Here is a 12591-nt window from a genome sequence, read left to right on the forward strand (position 1 = left end):
ATGTTTGTACCATCCATTCCACTTTTTAAAATTTGATTACTCCCTTTTTGTGATTTGGTAAAGAAGTTGCAGGTTTACAGAACAATCATGCATAAAATACAAGATTCCTAAATACTACCCTGTCACCAAGACCGTGCATTGGTGTTGAATATTTGTTACAATTGATGATAGCCCATTTTTAAAAAACTTTTCTTTATTGTATGGTATAGCATATATACAAAGCAAAGAAATAAAAAGCAATCGTTTTCAAAGCACTCTTCAGCAAGTAGTTACAGGACAGATCTCCGAGTTTGTTATGGGCTACCACACGATCCTCTCAGATTTTTCCTTCTAGCTGCTCCAGAATGTAGGAGGCTAGAGGGCTTAAATATTCCTTTATCATAACAATCAACTTTTTCCTTCTTTTTTGTGAAAAATAATATGTATATAAAAAAGCTATAAATTTAAAAGCACAGCATCACAATTAGTTGTAGAACATATTTCAGAGTTTGACATGGGTTACAATTCCACAATTTTAGGTTTTTACTTCTAGCTGCTCTAAAATACTGGAGACTAAAAGAGATATCAATTTAATGATTCAGCATTCATATGATTTAGCATTCATATTCATATTCATTTGTTAAATCTTATTTTCTCTGTAAATTTCCACCATCACCTTTGATCTCTCCATCGCTGTCTTTAGGGCTGTTTCAGCTATGGCAATTCCAAATTTCTCAAAATGGAAGGGTCTGTCATTAAATGGGGTAGGGAGATGGAACTATCTGATGTTCTGGAGAGGCTGGGCTAGGTTTCAGGACTTATCTGAACCAAGGACCCATCTGGAGGTTGTAGGTTTCTGGAAAGTTACTCTAGTGCATGGAACTCTTGTGGAATCTTATATATTGCCCTAGGTGTTCTTTAAGATTGGCTGGAATGGTCCTGGCTGGGGGTTGGCAGGTTATTACAAGTAACAAGGTTTAACTGAAGTTTGCGTAAGAGTAACCCCTAGAGTAGCCTCTCTGCTCTATTTGAACTCTCTCTGCCACTGATACTTTATTAATTTCACTACTTTTCCCCATTTGGTCAGGATGGAGTTGTTGATCCCATGGTGCCAAGTCTGGATTCGTCCCTGGGTGTCACCTCCCACGTCGCCAGAGAGACTTTCACCCCTGGCTGTCATGTCCAATGTAGAGGGGAGGGCAATGATTTCACTTGCAGAGTTGGGCTTAGAGAGACTGAGGCCACATCTGAGCAACAACAGAGGTCCTCCAGAAGTAATGCCTATAGGCAGTCTAAATTTTTCCGCTACCTACATAAGCTTCACAGGAGTAAGCCTCTTGATCGAATGCATGGCCTATTGATTTGGGTGTCCCTAAAATTTGACACAATTCAGGGGATTCCCTGATAGTAAGGTTTAATATTTCCATATTTTCCTCCCATTCCTCAGGGGACTTTGCCAATATTTTTTTATTATCTGCTTAATATACTCAAGGATGTATTCAGGCATTACAAAAATCTTTACAGGATTAAAGAACCTCTTTCTTATTCTGTGCTCCCTGTGTTTCAATTGTTCAAATGAGCTATAAAGATAGGTTAAATTAGATTATGCAATATGGAAAATTTCCATTCCAGACCAAATAAACCTTTCTTCTATTGGTTTCAAAGAGTATGTGTGGTTCTGAAATATAGACACTGTCTTCCTTACCTCTATGATCTGAATTACTTTAACCCCAACCTGTTTGGATTCGTTTTTATTTCTAAATATCAAGTTATGTATATAAAAGAGCTTCTCAAAATCCAGAAATAATAATCACCACTCTGGATTTAATGTGTCTGTTCTAAAAGCTTATAATCTAGGCCCCTGTTTTCTTATAAGCATTTTCTAAAGCTGACCATACCATTCTTGTTCTTTTGTTTCTGGCTTATTTTGTCTCACCAAATGTCCCACATGTTCATTCCCATCATTGCATGTCTCATGACTTTGTTCTTTTTGTAGCAGCACAAACTTCATTCAAAAGCATACACCATTGTTCGCCAATCTACTTCTCCATCAGTGCATCCTGCAGCCACCTGCATTCATCGGGCATCACATAGAGGGCCCAAAGTCCACACTCCATCAACATTCTCAATTTCAGATAATTTCATTGTCCCCAAGAGAAAGAAAACCAATAAATACACCCTCACACTAAATAGAAAATCTAAATCTCCTCTTAACTCTTGTCCCTCCCCCATTATTTATCTCTGTTGTTGCTGCGGTAGTGCTGATGGTTTCTTTTGAACATAGCTCATAGCATGCAATAACAATTCCCCCCCTGTACCCTGGGCTTAAATACTCTTTATACAAGAATCATATTTTTGAAGTAATTCTTGCAAGAATTCATATTTCTAGTGTTAATCATGGAACATGTAGGTCTGTATAACACCTTTCAATCTTGTTCATCTTCAATATGGTAATATTATTTACAGACCCACTAGAGAACCACATTCACTCTTATCTATTCCCTTACATTGGAGTTCAACCTCACTAGTTAACGGTTCACCCATCTCTAGCTTCTGTGTATCTCTAGGTCCCCTATATTCTGTGTTATAAGTCTCTGATTTACTTTAATTCTGGTCATAAAAGTGGAATCATGCAGTATCTATCCCTTTGTGTCTGGCTGATTTCACTCAGCATTATGTCCTCAAGGCTCATCCACCTTGTCATGTACTTTAGGATGTCATTTTGTCTTACTGCTGCATAATATTCCATCATATGTATATAACGCATTTTGTGATCCACTCATCTGTTGATGGGCATTTGGTTTGTTTCCAACTTTTGACGATTGTGAATAATGCCACTATGAACATCAGTGTGCAAATGTCTGTTTGTGTTGTTGCTTTCAGCTCTTCTGGGTAGATACCGATAGCCTATTTTTATAATTGTGCTATTAATTAAAATCCATTGTTTAACTTATGGTTTAGTGTTTCTATAGCATAGTCCCATGGACTTTAAAATTTTTTTATTCTGATACCATATATGCAATCTAACATTTCCCTTTTTAATTTTATCCAAATATATATGTCAGTGCTGTTAATTGCATTTACCAACCATCATCAAAACATTTCCATTATTCCAAATAGGAACCCTGCATATTTTAAGCCTTAACTTCCTATTCCCTATCACTACTCTGTCCCTTGGTAAACTGTATTCTAGATTCTGACTCTATAAATTTGCTTATTTGAATAGTTACAAATCAGTAAGGTTATTCAATATTTGTCCTTTTTTGTCTGACTTATTTCACTCAATATTATGTCTTCAAGGATCATCCATTGTATTGCATGTACCAGAACTTCATTCCTTTGTAATGCTGAATAACATTCCATTGTGGGTATATGCTACAATTTATTCATCCATTCATTGGTTGATGGACATGGATTGCTTCCATCTTTTGACAATTGTGAATAATGCTGCTTAATGCAGTTTTAATTTTTAACAAAGATGTACTCACATGCATTTTAAAGAGTCAAAGCAGTTTACAAGGCATGCTTGTCCCATCCTCCAATATTCTGCTCTCAGAAGCAACCGCTTTGAACTCTTTTGGCTTATTCTACAGTATTTATTTACATAACTAAATAATAAGCTTATATTTCTACTTCTTGATTAAGTTGTAAGCATTCTCCTTGCTTTCCCATTAAGGATGCTGAGGATTCAACTAGTTTTTCGCCTTCTTTCCCCTACTGCACACACACATTTGTTGTGTCCCCATCCTCTCAATATACAATTTGATAATTTTAGTTAGATCATGATATATCTGGTGTTTATATTATTATGACTATGTAAATCATTTAGAGCTGAACTGTGGGGGTATACTATGGCTACTTTTCTTCATGCAATACCATAGTCTCAAAGCTTCTTTCTTTCTTTTTCTTTTTAGAAAATCTTAGTTTTCTAGATATCGCCTTAATTCAATCCCAAATTATTTCCAGTTGTGCAGCTCTCCTCTCAGTGTGTTCAGATACATACTCAGTATTATACCACTTTCATCTTCTTGAAGACTATCTCCTGGAGCCTTTTCACCTTCTTCAATCTGAACAAGTTGCTGTCTCAGATGTTCTCTTGGGACCTCTTACCTTCCTTGTGGATTTCAGACTCAAGACCAGCATCAACTCCTGCTTGAGTTTCCAGCATGCCACTTTGCCCTACAGAGAACCCTGACTGATACTCAGCTTAAAGCTATTTTTATTTTTATTTATTTATTTATTTTGCATGGGCAGGCACTGGGAATCGAACCCGGGTCTTTGGTATGACAGGTGAGAATTCTGCCACTGAGCCACTATCGTACCGCTCTATTTTTTTTATTTATATTTATATTTTTATCCTTCAAAAGAAAATATTTTTCTGCTCTGGAAGCTTTGGATCTCTTTGTTCCCATTGTTCGAAATTCCATGTATTATACTTTTTCTAGTCACTGCAAATGTTTATGAATTTTTCATATAGAAGAAGCTATTCTATATGAATTTAACAGTCCATTTAACAGTGAGGTCATGAAAGCACAAGAAGTTATGTGTCTGGACTGTCCCCACCCTGGAGGCTAAAGAGATGTGTGTGGAGTGAAGCCCAGATTTCTGGAATCCCAGTCTTGTGTGTTCTGCTCTGCATAAAGTAGTGGTACCAGACAGTCTAGCAAAGAAACCTAAATGACTGGGAAATAGAGCAAGCCACTTAACCCCTGTGGGGTCAGCTATAATTGGATTTTGTTTAGTCATATTTTGCTACTGCTGCATAAGAAATGGTGTGATATTATAATAACAAATATTTCTTGTTTGTGGGTCCCTGACTTGTCTGGAGAAACTGCAAAATGGTTTATAACAGCAAATATTTTTTGCTCACGGGTCTGTGACTTCTCTGAGGCTCTTTGTTAGCCTCTCACTGTCTTGTTCTAATGGACTTAGCTCCAGGCTGAGGTCTGGTTCAGGTTTTCTCTACATGCCTTTTCATTTTAGGATCCAGGAAGAAGAAGCACTGTCTGCCCGAGACTTGTTCTCATGACAGATGCTACATGCCACAAGTCCACCTGAAGTTTCTGTTTGTAGCTTATATCACATTGATTAATTTTCCACTGGCAAACCCAATATCCCTGAAAAACAGAGTTTACTTTCCCCACGTAAAGGAGGGGAGAGTGAATATGTGAATATTTGCTGAAGAACTGTAAAATCTCCCTCAGCCTTACTGTATCACGGACAATTAAAGATTGCCACATTTTTAAAATTTCAACACATAGTAATAGTGCAGGGAGTTAATACCATCCTTCCTTGCTGGTAGGAAAGGAGAAAGGTGGGATTCGAAGCCAGAAGGCTAAGTAACTGAGTGGTAATAGCTTTTATCTGAGACCCCAAAATATATACATTCATACCATGTTAGCTGTGCATTAAATATGGCTCACTTTTTCTATTTCTGTTCTTTTCTATAAAATGAAGTGTCCAAAATGCACACTTGTACATCTGGATCTTCTGGCAGCCTGTTAATTCTGAGTCCTTTTTGACATTACACATATCTGCTGCATGATGGTTGGTGATATAAACACTGACTACCAAGAGCCTACTCAATCTTCAAAGACAAATGTCATCACTGTTCAGTAATTTATGACTGGGTTAGAAAATGTTTCTTGTCTTGTGCTGGTACATTTATTATCATTGTGTGTGTCCGTTTGATATAAACCAGAATATTTGATTTTGAATGAGGTCATACTACTCAAACATCCTAAAAGGAAGTGAGCAAGAAGATATTTTGCAAAGAATCATAATAATGTAAAAAGTGTTTTTTACAGTGCTTTATTCCACTCAGACTTGTTTCATTTGTAACATTGCATTTGATGCTCACAAAAGCTCTGTAAGCTAGATAAGAAGAAGTGGTATAGTTCCTTAGACCAAGAAGTATGGATTAGTCCAAGTCCAAGTTTTTAACAATGATTGTGATCACACTATTTCTATTTTAAGTATTTTGACTTCAAAGATTCCCATAAGGTAAATCCTGGTCCTAAATCCACCTCCTTAAGATAGATTAGAAACTCAAAATATGTGTCCTCCCCCTTTCTTTTGTCTTGATGACTCTTGAGGTAGTTTGTATTGGAGGGAGGGTTTAGCCAGAGAGAAGGCAGTTCAGCTGCTGAAGAATATTAGAGTTCTTTTGGTCTGAACAAGCTAGAAGCAGTAGAATGCAGGGATTTGAGCCAGAGTGTTTTTTATTCTAGAGAGTGTCAGTTGAATGTAAATTAATAACAAAAGGTATTTTGTTGTTATATAACCATTTTTTTGAAATATTATCAGGCCTTAAAAAGTTGAAAAATCCCTCAATAATATGCCCTTTTCCCTTATAACCTGTAAGTAGATATTAAGGAATGGGATGGTTGGGAAATAAAAAAGCTATACCCTCATACTCTCCTCTACTTCAGCTCTGCCTGTCTCTGACTGGGCAGGCTGCTTTGAAAACATTATTCTGTGCTGGAAAGGACATTTTAGCTTTCCTAAGGTTCATGCATTGTTTTCTCTGGCTGTTTGGATATCTGGTATTCTTCCAAATAGGGATATGCTTAGGATAGAGCTGGGCACAGCTGTGCAGTGTAATGAAGTCTGGGTCCCTTGAGCTGCCCCTGATATTGCTTCAATAAAAGAACTTCCGAATTCAGGCTGTAGCATCATGATGCATCCTTTTTCATCTTCTCAGGGGAAACTTCAGTGCTCTTTAGCTCTTCCTGAGACTCTAGCTAACAATTTTAGATGAACCATGAATTTGCTGAGGGACAGGAGGATGGTGTATTCTCAGCCTCAGGTAGGTAATAGATATAAAATCCAAAGTTTGCTACCATGTTCTTCTAGTCACTTAGATCATGGTATTCCCCAACTTAAAACCCTTCCAGGGCAACCCCTTTCACTCCATTGCTATGTCTTACAAGGCCTTAGGCTCCGACCTTCTCTTCAACATCTTCTACTGCTCAAATTCTTACTCACTTTCTATTTTGAAATTTCCAACTGTTCTGCCTCAACCCTGAGTTTTAAGCTGTTAAAACATACCCGTGGCCAATGCCATGTGCTTGTTCTCTGTCTGTGGGGAACATCATTTCATTAGCTCTTCCTGTGCCTGGCTCCTTTTTATCCTTTAGGTCTAAATTTAAGGCTTACCTCAAAGAGACCTTTCCCTTACCCACATTAACAAAAATAATAAACCTTTTCATTTGCTTACTCATAGTCCTATTGCTCTGTTTAGTTCTTTTATTGCATTTATCACAATCTATAGATATAATCTTTATAATGGTTATGTCTTCACTATTTCTTATTTTCTCTTTCCCAATAAAACAAAACCTCCTGAAGGCAGAGGACTTGTACCAGTTACAGTTTCTATTTTCAGTGTCTAGAATAGTGCTTGCCAATAGTAAGCTATCAATAAATAAGTGCTCAATGAAAGAGTGGGCATGGAAACTTGACCAAAAGTAATGCAAACAGAGACTCCGTGCTATTTATCGTATATGGCATATGTAAGCAAAAACAAAAGCAAGGCTGTGGTGAGACTCTGTAATAAATAAATCTTGATTTATCTGTCAGTCTTGGCAACTTCCCAGCCTGGTAACTGAAGATGTCACTGTGGTCCCAAGAAAATCCCTGAGAGGCCAGAACTTCTGCTATGACAACACTTCCAGCAGTGGCTTAAGCTATTCGCTTTTCCATCTCTGACTTTGGGCTGACATTTCCTGTCTCCCCTGTTCTTTCAGTGGCCACCTTGAGACTCTACAGCAATCCAGAGAAACTCACCAGGAAAGCTTTATGGATCCCTATCATGGTAAATAATTGGTATCAAAAGCAATATTGAATCAAATGCATGTGGGCAGCTTTGTTTTATTCACAACACTGCTTTTATAGCTTAATATTCAGGGTTTCTTATGAGAAATGAATTTCCAACCCTGTTAGATATTGGACTCCAACAAGCTTGGATGACAGATTCCACAGTTGTTCTTGGCATCCAGAATTCTGCAGATGCTTCTGCAAGCTCTGCATGGACATGAACTAATATGACATTAGCTGCAGTACAAAGGCTATTTGTGCTTTCTAGAGAACAAGGCCATAAATCTCAGCAGTGTTTTTGAGATGCTGGCTCCTTGAAACACATTTTAAAAACCTACAGCACCATATGGATTTACTTTCAATGTCAGCACATGGCTGGAAAAAATTTCACAGCCATTTTTGGTAGTGAGGATGTATACAATGTGTGGCACTCAATTTATTAAACTAGTCTATAAACCTGCTTTTCTTTTTGTCTTCATGAGGCCAAATCTCTGTTTCACTGAATATTAACTCTTTAATTGATTGCTTTAGTGTCATAGAGAGAGCTTGACAGTGTGTATCAATCTTTATTTAAAAGACGGAGATTAGACCATGGTAACTGACTATAGTACTAGTTGAGACTATACTCAATGCAATGCAAACATTTGTGGAGAAATATGTGAGGAAACTATTTCTATTCTCACTGTGTGACCTTAGGTAAGTCACTTAATTTCTGTCCCAGTGTTTTATCTGTCAAATGGGTCCATTTCTGTCTAATTAACTTGCAAGAGATTTGTGTGGGTCCTGCTAGATACAATCCAGAGAGGTGAAGGGATTCGTTCATGGACATACAGCTGGTTAGAGACAGAGTCAGTATCTGGGTTTATGTCTCAATGCGATTTCATTCTTGCTCATACCAGTATATTTCCTTGTCTGAACACAGGTGCTTTAGTGAAAGTGTCATTGAATTTTATTTTTATTTAATAGTTAGAAAATCAGTTGTTCTTACCCTTTCCCTAGGGAAGTTTCGATTGCTAGTACTTTATCTAGAAGCTGCTGTCCCAGGGCACAAAGAGTGATGGAAAACATGAATGAGGTAGTGGAGAGGGAAAGAAACGCAAGGTCTTGTGTTACTGTATATGCTCCCTCTTCACAGGAGTTGTTAAGAGACACAGTTGGTTACTCTTCTTGTGACCCTGCTTGGCCACACAGGGTGACTTTGGACAGGCTGTTTTGAAATGGTACATTTGAGGAAAAGGGAGAACAAATTTTTCTGCTCAGCTTTCTCTTATTTCCTGTCTTCCATTGGTCACAGCTTACCTCATGTAGATTTAGTTCCCCTGCCCTTCTGAGTTACCTGTCCACTCAGTAGCCACTTGGAAGGTCAGATCCTATGACCCGTGGAGTTGCATTTCATTTGAATTGTGGAAGTGAGAGATAGAGTCGGAGACTAAGTACATTTCTGGTTGCTAGGCAGATGTGCTGTGCTGGTTCTGATCTGAATCCTGGCCCCTCTCAGGAGGGGAGTGTGGTGAGAGGAAAGAGGTAAGGGATCATAGGCAGTCGCTGAGCCATTTGCCCAAGGCATCTGCTAAAATAGTTTAAGTGGCCAAGGATCCAGGGAAAAGATAGGCTGAGAAGATCTGAAGAGCTGCGCAAGGCTAACATTTCAAGCTATTGAAGGGATAAGGCTTGCATTTTTGAGTGTTCAACATTTCACACCCTAATGATTTCTGACATGATCTGGAAAAGTGGGTAAAAGTTCCGTGCTTGCAACAGTCTAAGAGAGCTATAGCTTTCTCAAGCCTCAAGAGCCAAAATCCCATATTGCTAAGTTACTCTATGTGGAGAAATGTCTTCTGGCACTTTTGAGGGATAAGAAAGGAGCTGCTAAGGTAAAATATAGTCTGCATCTGGGCCATAGGCATAATCAGAGTTGGTAATTGCTCATATGATATATAAGAAGTGCTGTTTTGAAAGGATGTATGGACCCTAGAAAAGCCATGTTTTAATCAAAATCCCATTTCGTAAAATGGCAGAATAATCCCTATTCAATACTGTATGTTTGAAACTGTAATCAGATCATCCCTCTGGAGATGTGATTTAATCAAGAGTGGCTGTTAAGCTGGATTAGGGGATGACATGTCTCCACCCATTTGGTCTTGAGAAGTTTCTGGAGTCCTATAAAAGAGGAAACATTTTGGAGCATGAAGGAGATTAGGAGCAAGCAGAGAATGCATCTAGAAGATGCTGTTGAAGCACCACGAAGCAGAGAGTCCACAAGCCAGCTATCTTTGGAGATGAAGAAGGAAAATGCCTCTTGGGGAGCTTCATGAAACAGGAAGCCAGGAGAATGAGCTAGCAGATGATGTTATATTCACCATGTGCCTTTCCAGATGAGAGAGAAAATGTGACTGTGCTCACAATGTGCCCTTCCACTGAGAGAGAAACCCTGAACTTCATCAGCCTTCTTGAACCAAGGTATCTTTTCCTGGATGACTTAGATTGGACATTTTTATAGACTTGTTTTAATTGGGACATTTTCTTGGCCTTAGAACTGTAAACTAGCACTTATTAAATCCCCCTTTTTAAAAGCTATTCTGTTTCTGGTATATGGCATTCTGGCAGCTAGCAATCTGGAACAAGAAGGTTGCTCCAAAACATGCCCTTTATTAAACAGATTTCTCATCCATCCACTAGATTGCTAGAAACACCATCTCTGTATGTTGATTCAAAGTAAGCATGTTATCTGGAGCAGAGTTATCGTTGGCCATTATGCGCTCTTCATTTGTTTTAAAGATATGATATGAAGCACTGTACTTAGAGTCTAGTAAAGGGAAGTGAGATAAGAAGTATGGTATGTGGTTCTTATCTCTGTTAAATTTATACCTAGTGAACAACAGCACCTATTAGACTGTCAAGTTAGCATCAGCCTCCAGAAATCCCTGTGGATTAGATTAGGAATGCTTGATGAGAAAGAGATGATGATGTTTTCCTGGAACACATCACATGTGATCAGGACATTAATTTTATAATTGTTATTTTTGCCTTTATTTTATTTAAGAATGTTACTTTGCTAGTCATTGGTAAGGTCTGTAGAATTTTGTTTTGGTTCAGCCTTTATTAAAAATGAATGAAGTTATATGCAATTCTTAAGGAATTTGTAAGTTTTCTTCCTTTTACTTTTGTGCTCTGAACAATTTAATAGGTATTGGAATAATACAATTTGTGAATTTCCCTGGGAAATCAGGTAAGTTTGGTGTTTTTAGTTGGGCAATTTTTAAGTAACTTTTTCTATTTTCTTTTCTGGAAATTGATGGGGTTTTTTTTGTTTTTTGTTTTTTACATGGGCAGGCACCAGAGTCTCTGGCATGGCAGGTGAGAACTCTGCCACTGAGCCACCATTGCCCACCCTGGAAATTAATGTTTTGATTTTTCCATCTTCATAAGAATCAATTCTGAGAATTAAATTTTCCTAGAAAATTATCCATTTCTTCTAGATTTATAAATTTATTTATAAGAACTTGTGTGAAGTAATTTCTCACTCCCCTTTTTACTTCCTGTGTGTCTTATATTTTGGTGTCTGTGCTTTCTCTTTCTTTCTTTTTAAAGCTGACTAACTAAGGATTGTGGGAAGATGGCGTATTAGGAAGCTCCAAGAGTAAGTAAGTCCCTCCTCCAGAATAATTATTAAACAGGCAAGAATTGTCTGAATCAAATATTTTGAAACTCCAGAGTCCAGCAGAACACTGGGCAGCATTCAGGGAAGTTCAGAAGGAAGAGGTTGGTAAATTATGGTAAATGCCAGTAAATTGCTGTCTCCATGCTGGGGTTACCCACACGCGTACCTCGCTTTCGTGGCAGCCCAGGCCTCAAAGGAGTTTGGCTCCTGGGGAAGTTTACTGTTTTCAGAAACAGACATAAAAATCCACTTTCCCAAGACCCAGCATGGATTCAGGCTGAGTTAATTACAGCTTTTATTAAGCTACTTCTCAAAGTTGGGGGCTTGGCCCTGAGGGCAGCCACTGTTCCAACCCTGAGCCCCAACAAAGGCTGTGGAGGAGACTTAAAGATGCTATGCTTTCTCAGAGCTGAAGAGGAGAGTTGAAAGGCTGCGTTTTCTGGGTAGGTCAAGAAAGCACAGCTTCAGGGAGCCTTGGAAGAAACTCTGGTCCCCTCCTGGACTCTCCCTCAATCCCTCTCCAGGGCAGTTTGGACTTGGTCTGTGCCCCGTTTTCGAGCATCTGGCCTTGTTACAGCTGGAAAAGATTGACTTTGGAAACTCCACATTGGTGTGCCCCCTCCCAGAATTTGTGCCCCCAGCAAAAGCCGCCTGAAACAAGGAAAGCAGTGTGAGAAACAAGGAAAGCAGTGTGAGAAACAATTGAGACAGATGACCTGTGGCAAATACGGCGCAGGAAAGGGACGGCTATCTCCTGCAAACAGGGGAACTCCTAAGCAACCAACAAGCATGAGCCTAGGAAAGACACAGGCCCAGGAAAGAACTGGGAGGACTGTGTACTTTGCATTTACTTGGAGTGGATCTTCCTTATTCAAGGGCTGACACTCAAGAAAATCTGTCATATTGCCAGCTGGTTAAAAAACTCCAGAAACAGACATCTTAGAGAACACCTCCCAAAGTCAACAGTTTAAAATATTAAAATTTTATATGTTACACGTTTACATGTATGCAATAAAAGATTATAAGACAAAGAAACAGGAAATGAGGACTCGTCCAAACAAACAGGATAAAAATCCTAAAAGCACCAAACAAAGAAGACCAGACTATGGACATACTGGACAAAGACTTTAAAAACA

The 12591-nt window shown here is 38.5% G+C and overlaps 1 pseudogene; it reads left to right on the top strand.

Moving 5' to 3' along the window:
* The window catches only part of LOC143682391 (NHL repeat-containing protein 3 pseudogene), a 197227-nt pseudogene extending 185117 nt beyond the window's left edge, over positions 1-12110 (top strand).
* Positions 12111-12591: the final 481 nt, after the last annotated feature.

The sequence above is a fragment of the Tamandua tetradactyla genome, chromosome 1, assembly GCF_023851605.1.
Source record: "Tamandua tetradactyla isolate mTamTet1 chromosome 1, mTamTet1.pri, whole genome shotgun sequence".
Taxonomy (NCBI): domain Eukaryota; kingdom Metazoa; phylum Chordata; class Mammalia; order Pilosa; family Myrmecophagidae; genus Tamandua; species Tamandua tetradactyla.